This window comes from Zingiber officinale, chromosome 2B, assembly GCF_018446385.1.
Source record: "Zingiber officinale cultivar Zhangliang chromosome 2B, Zo_v1.1, whole genome shotgun sequence".
Lineage (NCBI taxonomy): Eukaryota > Viridiplantae > Streptophyta > Magnoliopsida > Zingiberales > Zingiberaceae > Zingiber > Zingiber officinale.
Window position 1 is genome coordinate 12,515,662 of NC_055989.1, and position 20,333 is coordinate 12,535,994.

At 37.8% G+C, this 20,333-nt stretch overlaps 1 long non-coding RNA gene across 4 annotated transcripts; it reads right to left on the bottom strand.

The window, feature by feature from the left end:
* Positions 1-14,987: 14,987 nt before the first annotated feature.
* LOC122045326 lies at positions 14,988-18,337 on the bottom strand. 4 transcript variants are annotated; one of them, XR_006129971.1, is made up of 7 exons: positions 17,962-18,337; positions 17,821-17,875; positions 17,465-17,540; positions 17,204-17,305; positions 16,910-17,124; positions 15,684-15,764; positions 14,988-15,246 (listed from the first exon to the last, which is right to left on the bottom strand). It is a non-coding gene; the product is annotated as an uncharacterized LOC122045326 (long non-coding RNA). The 4 variants fall into 4 exon arrangements; XR_006129972.1 differs by having other exon boundaries at positions 17,728-18,337; XR_006129970.1 differs by having other exon boundaries at positions 17,821-18,336.
* Positions 18,338-20,333: the final 1,996 nt, after the last annotated feature.

Below are 20,333 nucleotides of genomic sequence, written 5' to 3' on the forward strand. Positions count from 1 at the left end.
AATATTCCCAATAGTCTTTCGGCCCGGAGGAAGATCGATTAAGCCCCAAACAGGATTTTGAATCACAGACTCTATTTATTCAACAATTGCAGCTTTCCACTTTTCTCTAACTCTACATCCCAATGCTTTCTCAATGGATTGAGGTTCATCATCGTCAACAGTAAGTGTTATCAATGCCTCATTCTCAATATCAAACCTCTTCTTAGGTTTGATTTTACGAACACTTCATGGTAAGTTTGGCTGTTGAGAAGTCAACTCATGACTTGCCATATCACTCCCACTCGATTGACTAAACTCAGGCATCCCTTTTAACATCTCTCTTGTTGATAATATGTCATCCTCCTTAAATAAAGGAATATTTTTATCAACATTACCTCTAGTTGGGAACTCTGTTTCGGGAAAAGTCGCATCTCTCGAATCTATTTCAGAGATGATTTCATCTTATTGCTCACCTATAAAAACATAACCTTTGGAGGTTTCATGAGATCTAATAAAGATACATTTCTTATCCCTAGGTCCTAGTTTTTCATACTTGTAAGAACTATTATGAACATAAGCAACTGACTCCCAAGGTCTCAGATTACTTAAATATGATTTTCTGCCGGTCCAACGTTCATATGGGGTAGGTGGAACTAATTTTGAAGGCACTTTATTAAGTATATAGGTCGCAGTTAATAATGCATCTCTCCAATAGGAGATAGTCAAATTAGCCTGTGTCATCATAGACCTAACCATTTCAAGAAGAGTCATATTTCTTCTTTTAGCTATCCCATTTTTTGTGGAGTTCCAGGGATTGTCAGCTGTCTAATAATTCCTATCATTATATATTGTCTTGAACATATCAGACAAATATTCCCCTCCACGATCAGTACGTAAAGTCTTAACTTTACGTTTTGTTTGATTCTCAATTTCGTTCATATAACGAATGAAATAATTCAATGCTTTAGATTTATGAGAAATCAAATACATATAACCGAAATAAGAGAAATCATCAATAAATGTAATGAAATAAGAAGCTCCATATCTAGTCTTCACATTCATTAGACCACAAATATCCCAATGAATTAATTGCAATGGTGATTCAGTTCTAATAGTCTTACCAAATGGTTTCCTAGTTACTTTTCTAGCAAGACAATACTCACATATAGACAAGTGAGTCCTAGCCTGAGTGCCCAATAGACCCTCTCTTGCCAACTGATTCATACGTTCTTGTCCTATGTGTCCTAATCTAGCATGACAAACCTCATCAGTTATATCTGCATCACTAGTTAGAGTAATTCTTGAAAAACAACCTTCAATAATAGAATTAACATCTGGTTCTATATCAAAAATCATAAAACCATTTGTTACTTATATGCGATTAACATAGAGTCAATCTTAAGTTCAACACATCGGCTATAAAAAACTAATATAATACCCTAAATCAAGAAGATACGTAACATAAATAAGATTCCGTCGAATTTTAGGAGCATATAAGACATCATGTAGAAACAAAACACTATCACCATGAAGGTTGAGTTTGCAAGTGCCGACTCTTTTAACTTCAACTCTTGCATTATTTTCTACATAGATCCATTTGTTGACAGTTGGTACCCAACGATACTCTACAAATATAACTTGCTCCCGAGCTACATGGTTGGTTACTTCCGAATCTATAACCCACAAAGGATAAGAATCAGCTAACAATACTGAACTAGCAACAAAATGCTCAGGAAAAGAAGACACATTTGGATTTACCTTTTTCAGCTCAGTGCACTCCTGAGCGAAGTGACCCTTCTTGCCGTAGTTAAAGCAAGTCAACTTGCTTTTAGTTTTTTTTTTTTCCAATCTTCTTTCCTATCTTCTTGATTGGGCCTTGTCCTACAGTAACAACTTCTTTCTTCTTTCCCTTCTATTTCTTGAACATTTCTTTTTCATGGATCTAGATGATCCAATAGAACCGACAGCCACATAGGCTAGTCCAGAAATCCTTGTGAATTCAACTCTCTCCGCCTCCAATTCTACATAGCGTGAGACATCAGTGAAAGTCTTGATACTTTCACTGTGAGTTAGGGTCTGCTTCATGGTCTCCCAAGAATTTGGAAGGAAACAAATAACTGCTTGAACCTGTTGTTCATCGGTCAACTCATGACCAACAGTTTTAAGCTCCCGAATCATGTTCAATATCTCTCTGAGGTGTTGAACCATTGATACATTCGGACGCTTCTTGTAGCTGTCAAACTTAATCGTCAGCTGTTGAAGCTTGCTCAGACTTACTCCACTGTATTTCTCCTTAAGGGCTACCCAGTCTGCATGAGCCGAACGATATGACTCATACTCAAAAGTTAGATTATCTATCATTGAACTAATCAATATGCTCTTTGTAGTGGAGTCCTTTTTTCTTCCATACCTTATAGGCATCAAGATCTTGTCCGTGCTGTGTAGTGGAACCATCTACAGGTTCTACCATAACCTAATTTACAGCCTCCAGAACTTCTTGTTCCTTAAGTATATACTGTATCATGAGGTGCCAGATCTTATAGTTATCCCCATTAAGTTTTTCACCCTTGTTGAGTTCAACTATAATATTTTTGGTTGTCATAATCTATCATAAATAATGTGAGATACGACAAAATAAATAATAAAGGGTCATAGGAGAATAACCCATCAGAATTTATAGGAATTTTTAGGTATTTTTCTAGAATTATTTGGAGGTTGTGTGGAGGAGTTTAAGGAGATAAATTTTAAGAATAAGGTGGTAATAGAAATTACCGTTTGAGGAGTAATAATAACATAGCTTAATGAAACCCTACCTCTATAAGAAGCTACAGTGCCAAGCCCTAAAAACGCTGCCTTCCTTTATTTCTTCGTGCTTTCTTCCTCCGATTTCACCGATCCCTCGGCCTTCACCTGATTTCTGCCGATCCAACACCGCAATGGCATCTTCGCACCCGAGCTCATGGCGACGCGTAGTCTGCCGCTCGCCGAAGTCTCCTAGCTCTCTACCCTTGGTCCACAGCGTCATCAGAGGCCCTCTTCTCAGGATTTCTGCTTCGTGCGAGGACCGTCGGGCAGGAGGAGCAGATCTGAAGATCCGGAGACACCGAGGGTTGAATCGCATGTTCTGGAGGTCGAGGGTAGCAAGGATTGGTAATCCCAACAACTATCTCGCTTTCCAAGCTTAGAGTCGAGCTGATCGGGTCGGGCTCATCTCCGCTGATCGTGGGGGGTTCCGACATCAAGGTATGTTGAGTTGTGAATTGTCTTGGTTAAGGTTCTATGACCATGGATCTGTGATTTGAAGTTGGGAATGAGAAGTTGGACTGACTGAGATTTGGTTCTGGCAGTGGCTCATTGTGAGGGGCTCGACCACAATTCCCAACAGTTGTTCTTCAACCGGAGATTAGTAGGTAAGGAATCTATAGCTCTAAACGATAGATTTGTGGTTCTAAGTGTTGGATGCAATTTGAATTGTGTGATTGCAATGGTTTGTAGCTCTGTAGGAGATCTATTTGTGGATATTCGTGGCAGCGGACAGTGCCACTGTGCCGGTGCCGGCGATTTCATTTTTCTGGCAGAGGGTTAACAGAAGTAATTTTGGTCCCAAGGTAAGATCTTGTAATTTAGATATCTGTTATAGCTTAAACCGTATTCGCTTATTAGTAATTGGGGGTTAAATCATGATTAGTAACCCTAATTGGGATGGTTTAAATTAGGATTTTGGATTGGTTCGAGTAGATCAGAAAATTGGGATTAGTAGAGGGTAATGAACGAGCCAGATTAACTGCCTGTCTTGTATATTAGTATAGTTATTCAGTTTTATATGTATTTGGTTAAAATGAATATGTTGACGCGGGACTTTGATCGAGGCGGGTGTCGTGACGAAGTGGACATCGGAGACAGACTACATTTAGAGGCGGGTACTTCTTGACTTGTTTCTTTAGTTATTGATCTTAGTGCATGAGTTAGTTTCGGATATGTAGTATCTACCTTGACTCCACTTGTATTTGTTTCTTGTGCTTGATACTTTGTCTACTCAATCTTCGAGATACTTGAATTCGTGTCTATATAGTCTCATGTCGTTATCTTTGATAATTAGCAGATACTAGACACCATGTTTACCTGTTTGACTATTGTTTATTTATGTTTCGTATTGAGCATGCATCTTCATGTAGCATACATGATTTCTGTTGTATATGTATGATGACTGTTGCATTACCCGCATCATGTCATAGCATGCATGTCGGTGACCATGTCTCCCTTGTGGTTAAGAGGGTTGTTGGCCAGAGCCGCACACTCGACCACTCATGGGTAGTGGTAGCGGGAGTGTGCCGCTTGTCCTGTCATGCACTTACTCGGTCACTCATGGGTAGTGGCAGCTGGAGTGGTGAGCAGCAGGGACCCTATTGCTACGTAGTTAGATAGCTACTATGCAAACTGTCCACTTAGTCACTCGAGAGTGGTGACGACTGGAGTGTTGTACAGTTGTCACCGATCCGACCTCTCGACCATACAGGGGTCGTGGTGCAGAGAAGTAGGCGGGGTGACCATTCGTGCATACGCTATTGTTATTCTACATGTTTATATCGCTGTTGTTTACTTATGCTGTTGGTTGTTTACTACGCAGTTCTGTTATCACATAACTGTTATATATGCTTGGACACTGCTTACTTTGACAGTATACCTTACATGTGATCTGGGTAGTTATGAGCAGTATTGTAGCAGTTTTGTGTTACTTCTGACTTTATAGTACTAGCCTAGGATATGGTATCAGGTATGGATTTACATGCTTTGTGTACACAGTAGTATCTGCTATTTATCTTTCCAAGACTGTATCCTGTTGTATTCCTGGCTCACTATTTTACTCATGCACTATCTATCTATTACCTGTTGAGTCTTTAGCACTCACCACTTGTAAACTGGTTATTTCGCTAGGTAGTTGATAGTGATGCCAATACACTAGGAGGAGGATCCTGACTGCCGGTCCCACATCGCTTTCGAGGACGGATTTATGGTGTTGGTTTATCGTGTTGGTTGTGATTTGAACTTGTGAACTTGGTTTTGTAATAACCCATTATGGACTTTGTGTTAACTTGTATTTGATTTTGTTTTGTCAAAGAGTCAAGCCGGCCCGGCCCGCAGTGAGTAGTTTTGCTATTATATAATTGTTATTTGTTTTTCCGCTGTGTTTGTTTTACCAGCCAAGTGGGCTGCATATTATCTGCGTGGATGTGTTTAGATCCAGCCGAGTTGGCTGTGTTTTGCATATGTATATCTGTTGGCTATGTATGCTAGTTCCATATGTCACCGCTACAGGGGAGGTGCTGTCCGATTTTTGTCAGACAACCTTACTCTCGGGGTGTGACAATTTATTGGTATCAGAACGACCTTGCGACCGTGAGTGCGCCTATGGCAGGAGCACCCAGGGCACCACCTAGCGAGGGAGATTCTAGGATTTGTCTGTTGTGTGATTCGTGGTTACACAACGAGGACGTTGTGTCTTTAAGTGAGGGTGATTGTAATACCCCGGTTCTGAGATTCTGGTTAAGTATGACTTAAAAGGTTAGATGATACTATCCATATCACTAAGGTGCACCTTCTTTTTCGGAAGCCCAAACTTAAGAACTCCAAAGTTAAGCACAAAGCACGTTGAAAGGAGTAATCTGAGGATGGGTGACCTCCTGGAAAGTTTTTCAGGGTGCGTGCGAGTGAGGACAAAGCACGTTGAAAGGACCTCCGGTGGTCTGTGGAGCTAGTCGTCAACCCGATGGACAATTTTGGTGGCGTTCCCGGTTCGGTCCGGGTGGGGCCCGCCCGGGCCGGGCCGTTACAAATAAACACATTATCCCTCATCATTCGTATGACCAATCAAATTAATATTAATCAAAACATATCATTAAGATAAAAATATGCTGCATATTCTTAACACATAACAAACTGATATGAATGAAATGGATTAATATTGTTCATACATAATGACAATAACAATATCAGAACTCTAATAAACTAGATAAGCTATCACCACTTCTACTAGGATAGACACCAGTACAGCGACCAACATTATCCCTTTTAGACTGGACTCATTTGGGGCAATCTCAGGTGTGACAACTTCAGGATTCTCCATCGGATCCACAATTTGATCCATCTCTAGATTCTCCACACATTCTTCCGGACCCTCCTCTGATTCTTCGGGATCTTCTTCTGAATCCTCCTCGGATTCGTCAGGATTCTTCTCTGGATCCTCTTCTGATTCTTCAGCACCCCAAGTAAAATGAAGTAATTGTCTGCACATCTCTGAATATGAGATATGCCCTTAAAAATCATCCTAAATTAGAGTATTATTTGCCTAAGATTTTTCGGCAGTGAATAAACCAGAGCCCATCTTCTGTGTGTGTCTTGGACTGGAAACTCTTCTTACTTGAGTTTCCAGAACAATCGATCGAGCTGACCAATAAGCCATCCGACTCCATAAACTGGGTCATAATCAAGCTCCTTAATCTCCTCACAAACCTCATGTTGTCTTATATCGCGACTAGCCATCTGAAAAAATTGAAATTAAATAGGCAGTACAAAACTTACTAATCAGTACAAAATCGGTTTAATTTAATTTATACAGGCATAATACCAACATAATCAATCAAGAAAAATAAATCTTTTCGATTTTCAGGAGTCTAAGTCTACTAACCCATCGAATCGATCGATCGGGAATCTAGATCCTAAGCTCAGTCCATTGTCTTCGTTAGAACTAATCTAATTGGACAGAGATTTTCTGTACCTATGTTATGTTACTATTTGATTTAAGCCTATTTCAGTCAATTTCAGACTTATTGATCAAACTTAGGTCCGTTTGATCAAACTAATATCCATTGGATTAAGTCTGACTCATTAGAATAAATCTAATCTAATTGATCAAATTAGACCCAATAAAATAAATCTGGTCATTTGATCATATCTGATCTAAACCTTATTAAATTAATCTAAATCGAATTTAGTTGGGATGAAACTAGTTTGATTAAATTAATTAATAATTTAAACTAACTGAATTTAATTGGACCAACTAATTATAATTTATTCCAACCTGCATAATTTATTTATATATATATATATATATTAAAAATTATGCATGGATTACTACGGAATTCGAAAACAAACAAAAGCTTTGTTTTTTTAATTAAACTTCTTCTCACACATTTGACGAAGAAATCTTTTAATAAACAATCGATTAAATAAATTTAATCTATTAAAACAATTGATTATTTTTTCTTACACTGCTTTCTTTATCGCACGCTACTCATGTCGCACGCCTCCTCAATCGTGACAGACACGATTGTAGATACAACGAAGGCCGACAAGAGGAGGGTGAATTACCTAAAAAAATAAAGTATACCCTCCTCATCTTTCAACTAAAAAAGATAGCAATAATTAAAAATTAAACTTAACATAAATAAAGAAAAAGAACTCAACAATTTACTTGGTTACAACCAAGACGGTTGTTAATCCAAGGCAGAAGAAAAGCGCTCTGAAAAGATCTCCTTCTCTGAAGGCGGAGAAACCTTTTACACAATGGAAAGCTCAGACAAGTTGCTAGGAATGACTACAGAGTTGAAAGAACAATTGATGATTAATTCCTAGGTCCAGGGGTCCTTTTATAGCCCCTGGAAAGTTTATCCCGAAGGTCCAAGGCGCCTCCAACAGAGGTCCAAGGCGCCTCCAACAGAGGTCCAAGGCGCCTCCAAGTGAGTGATCAGATAAAACTCTATCCGAATGCAAACGATCAGTTTGACCTGGTTGAAGGCGCCTTCAACAAGGACTGAAGGCGCCTTCAAGCTGGAGGCGCCTCCAATGCCTGATGGAGGCGCCTCCAATGCCTGATGGAGGCGCCTCCAAGCTGGCAGCTTTTCCAGTTTGCTTCTTTGCTTCGACTTCTGAAGTTCCGTTTTTTGTGATGATTCCAGCCAACCGTAATAGGGCTCACCCGAACCCAATTTTCGGTCTTCTCCTTGAGTAGTCTTCCGTCCTGGCTTTACGTCCCTCGAATGCCACACACGTTCTTCTCACCCACCGGTGTACTCTTCCGCAGCTCTCTCGTCCTTCGGACGCACCGAGCCTGTCGACTCCCTTCCCGTGTCGTCCTTCTTGCTAGTTGCGTCTTTCGCTCGACTTCCTGCGCTCCTAAGCTCCTGCACACTCAGACACAGGGATCAAACACAAAGCAGAACCTAACTATCTTAATTGATCACATCAAAATAACCATGGGGGTCAACAATGATCACCGACCATGACGCATAACCAGCCAGCAGGGATGACAGCGCCGACTCCGAAACACCATCGCCGACATATCCTCGTGCCCGACTCCAATGGAAATTGCGACTCTATTGTGATTTCCCAACCTGACGCAGTGCGATGTCAAGCAGCGGCGCTAACACCGACGAGCGATGCTGGGACCCCGTCACCAGTCTACCTGTGACTCTCCATTAGGCATTCTTCTGCCATAATGCAGTCTCGAACACTCTACTGACATGACACACGATCACCGATCTCGGGAACACAAGGACATGCCGATTAGGGTTTGAGAGGATTTTCCATGCATTTAAAACTAACAAATGCTCTTATACCATCATTTACAATTCTAAATGCATGAATTAAAATGAATTAAAATGGTAAACAGTAAACATTTACAGCGATCTCCCACATATCTGCAATCGGCGACAACTTGACTTGCTTCGGAAGAATAATTACAGAATCAGAAAGCTCTCCGCAAGTCCACGAACCAAATCATGCAGTCTCGGATGTTCTTCCTTTCATTCTTTTCACCCATCTCAATAAAAGATTTGGACGCCTTATATAATGAGAATACAAAGGGATATATTAGTAAATTCTCCTATGAAAATATGGACAATGTGGATATCATGGATAGCCCACATCCCCATGCTCCCATTACTAACAAGATATTGATAGAATAATATAATAAAAATAATAATTTAGAAAATAAACATAGAACATTCATGGAACATGGTAAAAAAACACCTTTTTCACGGTTTCCATTAATTGACTAGTCCTGCGATGATCGATTTAACCTTATAAAAATTTTTTATCAACCATTAAAGTAAATCAGAAAGTATTTATGATAAACGGTCAAGAAGTCAGTATCTTTAGTTGTACGTTCTATTTAAAGCAAAAATTTCTATTAATTCATCGGATTTAATTATGGATAGTTAGGTAATAATCTGTATTTCGCCGCTGCATTGTTAGCCAAGGGCTTCCCATTAATAAATAAAATAAGACGGTTGGTTTGATTTGTCTCGTGAATAAGTTTGATTCGGCTATTAAGATTGATATTTAATTTCTTTAAGAGCAATGATATTTGCCGCGACAACTCGCCGCGACACATATCCGCGACACTGTTGGCAACCCTCGTGGCCACCTCCACCTCAGCGCTCTCTCTCCGCGACGCGAATGAAATCCACTCGGGCCAAAACTTGTTCCTCGCGTGCCCTAACAAGCCCTCCCCTGCCGTTTTCTCTTCTCCCTCCCCAGCCCTAACTTCTTCGAAATTGCCGCAACCCCTTCTCCCTCCTCGCTGAAGCAGCAACGGCACCCTCCCCAGCCCCAACTCCTTCGAAAGCGCCGCAGCCCCTTCTTCCCCCTCGCTGAAGCAGCAACGGCACCCTCCCCAGCCCCAACTCCTTCGAACAAGTTTTGCCCCTTCTTCCCCCTCGCTGAAGCAGCAACGACACCCTCCCCTGTCGTTTTCTCTTCTCCCTCCCCTGCCCTAACTTCTTCTAAAGCGTCGCAGCCCCTTCTTCCCCTTCGCTGAAGCAACAACTGTTCTTCCTCAGCGAGGCTCGTCTCCCTCAGCGTTCGAAGAAGCAGTAGCAGTAGTTTTGAGTACTCTTTGAGGTAATCAACTTCTTCTTCTACATCTTTTCTTTCTTCAATTCGTGGTAACCAAACCTTGAGGGATTATCCAAGCAACTAGCAAGCAAATGAATCTTAGTTAATCGATGGCACTCAACGGAATATTTAGGACAAGAATCAGACAATCAATATAGTAAAAAGGACATGTAGAATAACAAATAAAAGGTCTTACTTGCATAAATTTCAAGAGTATCAGATCCTCTTGCATATGATCTTAGTGGTTCAGCGTCCTTAGAGTATCAGATCCTCAACAGAGGCACTAGAAATGGATAGTTCATATTTTTAGTGCTATTTCATAGGAATTCAAGAATGCTATTCTAATGCAACTTGGTAAGCCTCAATTCCTATTCTTTATGGGTGGGAAACACAACATGATCCTTTAGAACAATATGAACCAAAAGAAATTATTTTGTTAGTAGAAAGAAACTGATGATCTTGGATGTACATCAACTTCTGTTATTTGCTTGTATAACATAATAATTTCTGTGCTTTCAAAGCTGAGAGAACCAATATGACATTTGCTTGGCTTAGTTCCAATATGACAGATACTTTTAAAAGAAAATCAAAAGAAACATTATCTCTACATTCTCCATGTTATTTATTGGAAGAGACACAAATATTTGTTTCAGTTATTTCTTGCATATTATCTTTGTTTCAATTATTTCTTGCATGTTTCATGTTTCATATAGGCTTCGTTTTGTTTCATGTCTAATTCCTATGCACAAGAACATAAAAGGCATGCCCTGTTATCGCTTTATTTTTGTGAAGAATGACATTGTTTTTTTAAATCTAATAATGAAAATTTAATTATTAGGTTGTTATTTCATGGCATCATCAAGTTATCGCAGCATCGAGAATACGAGATCTCAACCTGTAACATGCAGAGACTGCGGACAAATAACATCGGTGTGCATTTCTAAGTCAACCAAGAATCCTGGAAGACACTATTATAGGTGTCGGCAACATGGATGGCAAAAGTGGGTGACGACCGATACTAGTTCATCTGGCAAAATTAAAAGTGAAGAGAATGCTTCTCATGGACATAATCCGACAATAATCAATATACCAAAATTCATTTGGATATCAGTGTTGGTGAACTTGATTATCTTAGCCGTAATCTTAATTGTGTTGTTAGTTCATCTGATTAGTTAGTGTTATGTCATGTTGATGTTGTAATATAAATGGTTAAATGTTTGTAATTCTGAACACAAACTTGGTTTGTTAGTTATATTATTAAACACTGTTCGAATAGAAATTTTTGAGTGTTTATTTGGAATGTTTAATTGGTATTGTGTTGATTCATCTAAGGACTCAAAAAATTTTCGACAGAGAAATTGACGGGGCTCAACTATTATCTAATTTGGAAGAATTTCATTGCCTCTGATCTGTAACTATTATTTTGATTCAAAATTTGAATTTCTAGTTATTGATCTATTACATATACTTAATTATTGTTTTAAATTTCATTTTCCTTCCTCTCCCTATAACAGTGTCAGTGTTGTGCATTAAATTTGTCCATTTAATACTTAAGCATTGGCTCACAGCAGATGGTTAACGAATCGCATTATCGTGGATCGGTCAGCAGACCGATCCACATTCTTTTTGACCGATCAGGCCTGATCGGTTCAGGAAGGCTCTGATCGGTCTGTGGACCGATCAGGCTATAGGTGGATCGGTCCACAGACCGATCCCCTATCCTTTCTCCCGTTGCCTCCTGATCGGTCTACAGACCGATCAGTAATTCTCGGTGAGTTCACTGATCGGTTACTGATCGGTCACCAGACCGATCAGATAATCATAGTATCACTGGATCGGTCAACAGACCGATCCAATGCCTATGTAGGTTTAGCGCTTCCCACCCTAAACCCTACAGCCTTCCTGGTCTAGAGAACGAGCTACCGAGCCCTCTCTGACCTATTCCGGAGAACGAGCTACCAAGCCCTCTCCGACTTCGTCTGTTCCAGAGAACGAGCTACCGAGCCCTCTCCGACTTCGCGTGACAAGTTTCCATACTTGGACTTTTCCCTTCCACCTGATCAACCTTGACTTCGTCTGGTCCAGAGAACGAGCTACTGAGCCCTCTCCGACTTCGCGTGCCAAGTTTCCCTTCCACCTGATCAACCTTGATCAGTAATCAATCTGAGTTTAATTAATATCTGATACAAACTTAAATCAGTGTCAACATCAAAACAACAGCCAGGTCAGACTGTATCTTAATTATTGTTTTAAATTTCATTTTCCTTCCTCTCCCTATAATAGTGTCAGTGTTGTGCATTGAATTGAGGGAGTCAGAGTTTGTATATGCATTGCATTGGCTGCATTGAATTTCATCTCTGTTATACATATTGTCCATCACAGCCTGCGTGGCCACTACAAATTCTCAGTGAAGCACTTCTTATGTAGTGGCTAGAAGAAAGAAACACTTAAAAATTGGCTGAATACAAATTCAACAATACATCAACAATTGACTCTTGATTCACAAACTGGCATACATCACAAATCTGTATTCAAGAAATAACATAAGTGAAGAAAGAACAGAAACAGTGCACGATGGCTTTGATGGTTCTTGATTAACAAACTGGCATACAAATTAAACAACAGAAATTAAACAACAGATTGGTTCTTGATTCACAAACTGGCATACATCAAAAATCTGTATTCAAAGGCATAGAAAGCATGAAACTGCAAAACAGAGAGTTGAGGCTTGTGCTGAGGCTTGAAACCACAAGGGTGTGCATTCTGTAGTTTTGCGGCTATCTCCTTTTGAATGGCTCCTGCTCACGAACACAAACACAAGAAAGATTTAGAAAATTCAATGAACCAATAACTTACCAAGGTGATATCAATAGTCGATTAAAGAAAATTAACCCACACTAGTATCGAAACACAACCCATTTTACCAAGGTGATATCAGTTTTGTCTACAGATTTTTTTACTACAGATAAGGAATTCAAATGATGATGGCATTAATTGTATTGAAGGTGTGTTTAACAATAAGCTAGAAGAATACAAAATAACGTTAGAAGACAAGTTATAATTACCTGTGAGTTACAGCAAAAATGAATCATGTGGTCCAGCCAGTAAGAAACTTGTTTAGGCTACTCATAGCTACAAGATAGATTATAAACAAACTTTAAACTATCTAAAACCACATGAATATACTTGTACAAAACCATAACACAATTATTTTAGGTAACTATTATATGCATCACAAACCTTCTTTTGGGCCTTTGCAATTGATTTCTTCACTATTTGTTCAACCTTAGATTGCTTCCTCTTTATGGGTGGACGACCTTTGGTTCTTACTTTCAATGGAGAGTGTATCACTTTTACCCCAGATGTAGATGCTTCTTCAAGTTGTTCAACCATTGATTGCCCATTCTCCATAGCAATAATAAGTTTTTCCTTAGTGTCTTTCATAATTTTCACCAAAACAGAACAAATGTCGTCATTTTCAGCTCCAAGTTGTTGAACCTCTTGCATCAATGGGGTGAGAGTATTATACCGAAGTCTTTTTCTATCACAACCATAATCATCATATATGTTACTGATGCTTTGATACCCACGTTTAATATCTTTGCGCCATCGGTCCATAATATAACTCATAGGAACCTCAATAACCTTCATTCTCATTAACACTTTGATCACATGCCTACATAAAATTCCCCGGAACTCAAACAAACGGCACACACTTCAATTGGCAATCTAACTCAGTATAATGTACCCTAAAGGAAACTTCTCTTCCAGGATGTCCATTATTTCCCAACATATTTTCTACTACTTCAAATATTAAAGTTGTCCTTTCTTCCCTCAACAAAGAGGCATCGCAAAACATCAACCCTCTTATTTCATCTTGGAACAACTTAAATATATTGTTAGTGTAGGCGTTTTGGAATTGTCTTTCAATAGAATGACCAAGAATAACTGGCATGATGGAATTAAAAGAAACAAAATCCAATTTTTTTTCATTCTCAATATTCTTCTTTAATGCACTATCATACTGTTCAACAAATTGCTTCAAAGATGTTTTAGAATGAACATAGTCATCAAAAAATACATTCATACTTTCACTTCTTTGAGTTGTGGACATACCAGCCCAAAAGTGATCTTTAACATACACTGGTACCCATCTATTCCGTTCCTCATATAAAGATTTCAACCAATCATTGTTCTCCAGCTTAAACTCCTCAATCATTTTTAACCAATTCTCATCACATTCATCAACTGTAAGAGAGTTATAAACAATGGTCTTCAATTGTTTCTTTATCATTTTGTATTGAGCATGACCGCCTAACTTCACTGGTAGTTTTTTCATAATATGCCAAATACATAGACGATGATGAGAATTCGGAAATACCTCTTCAATTGCGATTGTCATTGCACGACATTGGTCTGTGATTATAGCCTTTGGAGCACATCCGTGCATACATGTCAACCACGAGTTGAACAACCATGTGAATGTTGCTGAGTCTTCACTTGATATTAATCCACATCCCAATAGAATAGATTGCCCATGATGATTCACCCCAACAAATGGAGCAAAAGGCATGTCATAACTATTAGTCAAATAAGTTGTATCAAAAGTCACGACATCACAAAAATAATCATACGCAGCCCTACATCTTGCATCTGCCCAAAAAATATTCTTTATTCGAGATTCACCGTCTAAATCACTACTAGAAATAAGATCTATAGGGATATACAAAAATGTCCTTATAGTATACTTTTAATGACATCAAAGCTATGGTGATATCACCAAAAAATGTATTGAAATGCGATGTTAGCATAGACCCTCTAATATTCCTGACATTTGTATAATGTTATTATAAAATATCTATGCTAACTACAAAAGTGTCTTAAATATAGAAATATACTGACTATCGAAAATGTCACGAAAATTATACTACATAGACATTTATGTATGCCTTATTATTATCTTAATAAGGACAAATATAAATATCACCTAAATTAATTTATATTAACAATTATAAATATTTTAAAATTCTTGTATATTATTACTGATATTTATTCATAATACAAAACATTTACCACATAATACAAAAAAAATATACATCATCACAATTTACTCATCATCACAATTCACCACTATATAAAATAAAAAAGTTTTACATCCAAAATATCCAATTCATTCACCACGTCATCACAATTCATCTCATCATCACAAAAATACAAATGCAATACTAATGTAAAAGTATTAAATCCAACACTAAGTAAATACTAACAAAACATTAAGTTTTAGAACTAACAAAGTCTTGTAAAATAAAAAGCTCTACTAATTTACTATCAACTATCTTCAACCATCATATGCAAAATCCAAGTACCTGTCACCTACAAATACAATCCAAAAATTTGTATAAGTAAATTAAACAATGAAAATATAAACATAATAAACATAATTTAAAAGATGGAATATCATACCAAGTGAGAAACAAATAAAATATCATTCCATAGGCACTTATCAATGGATAGCATCACACTTTGAAATGAAACCCAGGGAAGTGAACTAGTCAACCTCCTGGGGCACAGTTAAAACCTAACTCAACATTCTTCACAAGATCCATTAAAATTATGAGACATGCTTACATGTAGATAAATTTTTTGCATTAATTTAAAAAAAAAAAAAATAAAGATCTCAGACTATTGGATGAGTATATTATGAATTGTATGTTTATAGAGCATGGTTCCACGACAAACCTTACCACTAAGGCATGATCACATTCTAAAACATGATAAATCCACAAAAACTTAGCAATATCATATCACACCTGAAGGTCACCAATAGCTTGATCCCCAGCATCCTCCCAATTTGGAAATTGTTCAAACAAATACTCGATTAACATGCCAAACTGCAGAAGAATAAAATAAATTTATTCAACAACAATTTACAAGAGGCAACAATAAGTATATAAAATATAAAGTTTAATTAATGAGTAATTAAAATATAAAATTAACAAAACTACATGGCATCTCTGATAGAACAACAATAGTCAACAATTAAAAGGTAGCGTCATACACAGAATCCACCTTATTCAAAGTTTATATAGACATACAATGCATTAAGTCAAGGTACCACCACAACAGTTCGGGTTAAGTTGTTGTAATGGGAATCACGTTCCCAAGTGCCATGAAACTATGGCTCTCACTAAAATAATGACACTAAACTTACACCCTTTTCTGTATTATACTAATATAATACAACTTAATATGGAATATATCCTATATTAATATAATATACTATAGTAGATATCCATAGGTAATACTAAGTGTGCCACTTCAGAGGTGATATACCGATTGCATTTAGTTACTTGGTGGAAAGCATAATAAAACAAAATGCAAAGGAAATTTTACAAGGATGCTTTGTATAAGGGCTGCAGAAGAGGTAGTAGGGGTGGCAATCCCTACTACAAGCAAAGGGAAGGGAGGAGAACAGGAGCTTATATGGTGGATTAGTGGACAAATAAATACTGTTTACCATTTATATTACCTTTTTTAACTTATCAAGCATAATCACATTCCAAACTAAGATATCAAACAGGGGAATATATCGGATTTACATGTTAAAAAATTCCATGTCAACAGGTATGTGTGTGATTGTAATTCATAACTTTATTTTGTCTGTAAAAGAACTGTTTCTCTTAAAAGTTTAAAAGCAATTTACCACGAGTTGTTTTACAAAACATAGTTGATCAGGCCCCTTTTTGTATGATGAGATACTTGCAAGAACTGCACCAGTGTATAAATTGATCACGAGATACCAAAGGCAAAGCCAGGAGATAGAGAACTAGGTATCAAACTTAGAACATAAGACAGATAATGTATAAATGTTATGCGGGAAGTAACCAATCTCAGTACATTAGACTAATAGTCAAAAAAAAAAAAAAGATCTGACTTTTAAAGGAAACACAAAATAAAATAACAGCAAGATTGATTCTTCAGTAACTTAATTTAGGAATACCCTTACAGAAAAGACAAAAAGAACCACAAATGTTACCTGTGTACCCCAATCACCAACATGATTCCTTCGAAGGACTTCCACGTTTGAAAACTCCAACATGCGAGCTAAAGTGTCACCCATAATGGTGGATCTTAGTGACCAACATGCATTTCCTTTGCAATATTAGGTGATGAGAAATCTACCACTGCCTTTCTAACTGAAAGTATTGGTGCCCATTGCTCAATCCCATTTACCAACATGTTTTAGATATGCTGTGTCATATTTAAATTTCTGCATAACAGATAGAAGAAAGAAAGATATGACTCAGGAAACAGATCAATGTTTCTTTACCTTAGATATCCACTTGTTTGAAAATTTTATATTCACAAATCCAGATCCAGCAACAGAGGTAGATTCAATCATCTCATATTCAGGAAGATTTTTGGCAATTGCCTGTATAAAATGTCATATCAATATCGTTTTAAAGAAAAAAAATGATACAAACTGCCATGAGTATCAGAATAATGTAATATAGCGGCACCTAATTGGCTGTGAATTTTTGACTTTGCAAATATTATATAGGAACTGATGCTAATGGGAATTATGAGGTACCTGGCCAATAGAATTGGGATTCTTGAACTGGGTTGTTTTCCCCTTCAATTGTGACCAAATTACCATTGCATTGTTGCTACATCAAAGTTTTTCTAGTCATTTTCATTCACCAAACAAAGAGCAAATAGTAAAGATGATAACTATAATTATGAAACAATAGAGAAATTAATCTTATAAATATCTAAATTAGAGGAGAATTGTAGTGGCAATAACAATTATACATTCTAACTAATAAGAACTCAAAATGCAATAGACTTGCATACTCAGTTTATCAAGCACACAACATAGAAACAAAGAGGCTTTGCTGAAATTTGGCTGAAGTGCTTTGCTGAAGAAGAATATAGTAAGAATTTCACCATTGATAATCACCGAACTTTGCTTGGCAAGCCGCAACAATGGGCTGGACTTCATCTGGGAATAACGATTCAAGGGATTCTTGTATGGTTGGGGAATTAATCAGTGTTACTTTCATGGAGGTAGGGTTCGGATTGAAATACCTTGAAAGCTTCAAATTTCTTAGACCAAAACCTCCACTCACTACTTCCTTCCGTAAACCTAAGGAATCACAGAGGAGGCAGTGCTGTGGAGGAATTGTGGTGGAGACAAGCGATGGAGTCCGGCGGCAGCGACAAGGATGCGTGAACATGGGTGAGAGGAGCGGTGACGGCGAGAATGGGTTAGGGAGGAAAAAGGGTGAGGAGCAGCGACAGAGATGATGAGCGTGGGGGAGAGGAGCGGCGACGGCAAGAGCAGGTTAGAGAGGGAAAAGGGAGAGGAGGGTGGTGATCTGAGCGGCGACGGTGAAAGTTAGGGATTGTACGCGAGAAGAAAGAATCGGCGCTTGAGGGAACAGTACGCTCGGGCAAAATCTATAACGCGACTCTGGGAAAAAAATACACGTTATACATTAAGAGTTGTGATACTCATCTAGAATTTTCATCTAGAAAATTCATCTAGATAGACACATAAATAATGGGACCCACCATTTCACTTTTTGTGGGTCCATCATTTATGTGTCTATCTAGATGAATTTTCTAGATGAAAATTCTAGATGAATATCATTTCTCATACATTAAATATGTTATATGATGACATTATTAAAATTTATCACCATACATAACCTAAAATGATATTTTAATACTTAAAATAACCTCTTTTGATATATGTCATTATAGATTATTTATAATGACATTAAAAATTAAATGTCATAAAGAAAGTGTCATAATAGACCATATTTCTAGTAGTGAATCCAGCACATAAAAAAAGTTTGGGTTCCTACTTTGCATGCGGCAAAAATAATTACTCAAAGCTTCAGCATCTTCTTCCCCTAGCCTCAACCTTCTAGCTTCTGAAATATAATTTCTACATTTTCTCTCATCAAATGATAAATTCTCATAACCTCTAGCCTCAACTACACAAGAGTGAAAACTTTTGCTTAAAGTAATTCCAGCTTGATCATTTAATTCCAATTTTCTCTTCGTAGAAGAATCCAATACTTTATTACATCTAAAATGTCGTGACTTTCCAGGGCTCAAGAGATGATTATGTTCAAGGTCTACACTAGTTATCACAAAGTTTCTATCATTTCGAACAGCTACATTAATCTTAGCTTTGCAATTTGTCTTACTAGAAGGTCGAGGATGTAAAATATTTTTAGCTTGAGATACTTTCTTACGATTTTTGGCACATCCAATAGAAAAATATTTTTGTTTTCCATCATCTCCATTCCTACCACCTAATTTTGAAATACCAAAACCAGCATTGGTAGCATAGGAATTATAAAAAGTACGAACTTCTTCTTCAGAGGAAAATATCATTCCAATCTCAGGTAGCTTGACTTTTTCGGCGGTAGATGGAGATGGGTCGATGTTATCCTTCATCTCATTTGAATCAAATTTTCCTTCTTCCATGATAATTTCTTCACCTACATTTATTAAGAGAAAAGTAGTATGCAACTTAGAAACTGAACATACAACTTAGGAGGGATCATCTTAATAGCACTGCACATACATCTTAGCAGAGATCTAAGAAATAGCACTCCACATAAGAACTCTACTGCATTATTATGTTATACAAGCAAATAACAGAAGTTGATGTACATCCAAGATCATCAGTTTCTTTCTACTAACAAAATAATTTCTTTTGGTTCATATTGTTCTAAAGGATCATGTTGTGTTTCCCACCTATAAAGAATAGGAATTGAGGCTTACCAAGTTGCATTAGAATAACATTCTTGAATTCCTATGAAATAGCACTAAAAATATGAACTATCCATTTCTAGTGCCTCTGTTGAGGATATGATACTCTAAGGACGCTGAACCACTAAGATCATATGCAAGAGGATCTGATACTCTTGAAATTTATGCAAGTAAGACCTTTTATTTGTTATTCTACATGTCCTTTTTACTATATTGATTGTCTGATTCTTGTCCTAAATATTCCGTTGAGTGCCACCGATTAACTAAGATTCATTTGCTTGCTAGTTGCTTGGATAATCCCTCAAGATTTGGTTACCACGAATTGAAGAAAGAAAAGATGTAGAAGAAGAAGTTGATTACCTCAAAGAGTACTCAAAACTACTGCTCTTTGTTGCTACTGCTTCTTCGAACGTTGAGGGAGACGAGCCTCGCTGAGGAAGAACAGTTGTTGCTTCAGCGAAGGGGAAGAAGGGGCTGCGGCGCTTTAGAAGAAGTTAGGGCAGGGGAGGGAGAAGAGAAAATGGCAGGGGAGGGTGCCGTTGCTGCTTCAACGAGGGGGAAGAAGGGGCAAAACTTGTTCGAAGGAGTTGGGGCTGGGGAGGGTGCCGTTGCTGCTTCAGCGAGGAGGGAGAAGGGGCTGCGGCGATTTCGAAGAAGTTAGGGCTGGGGAG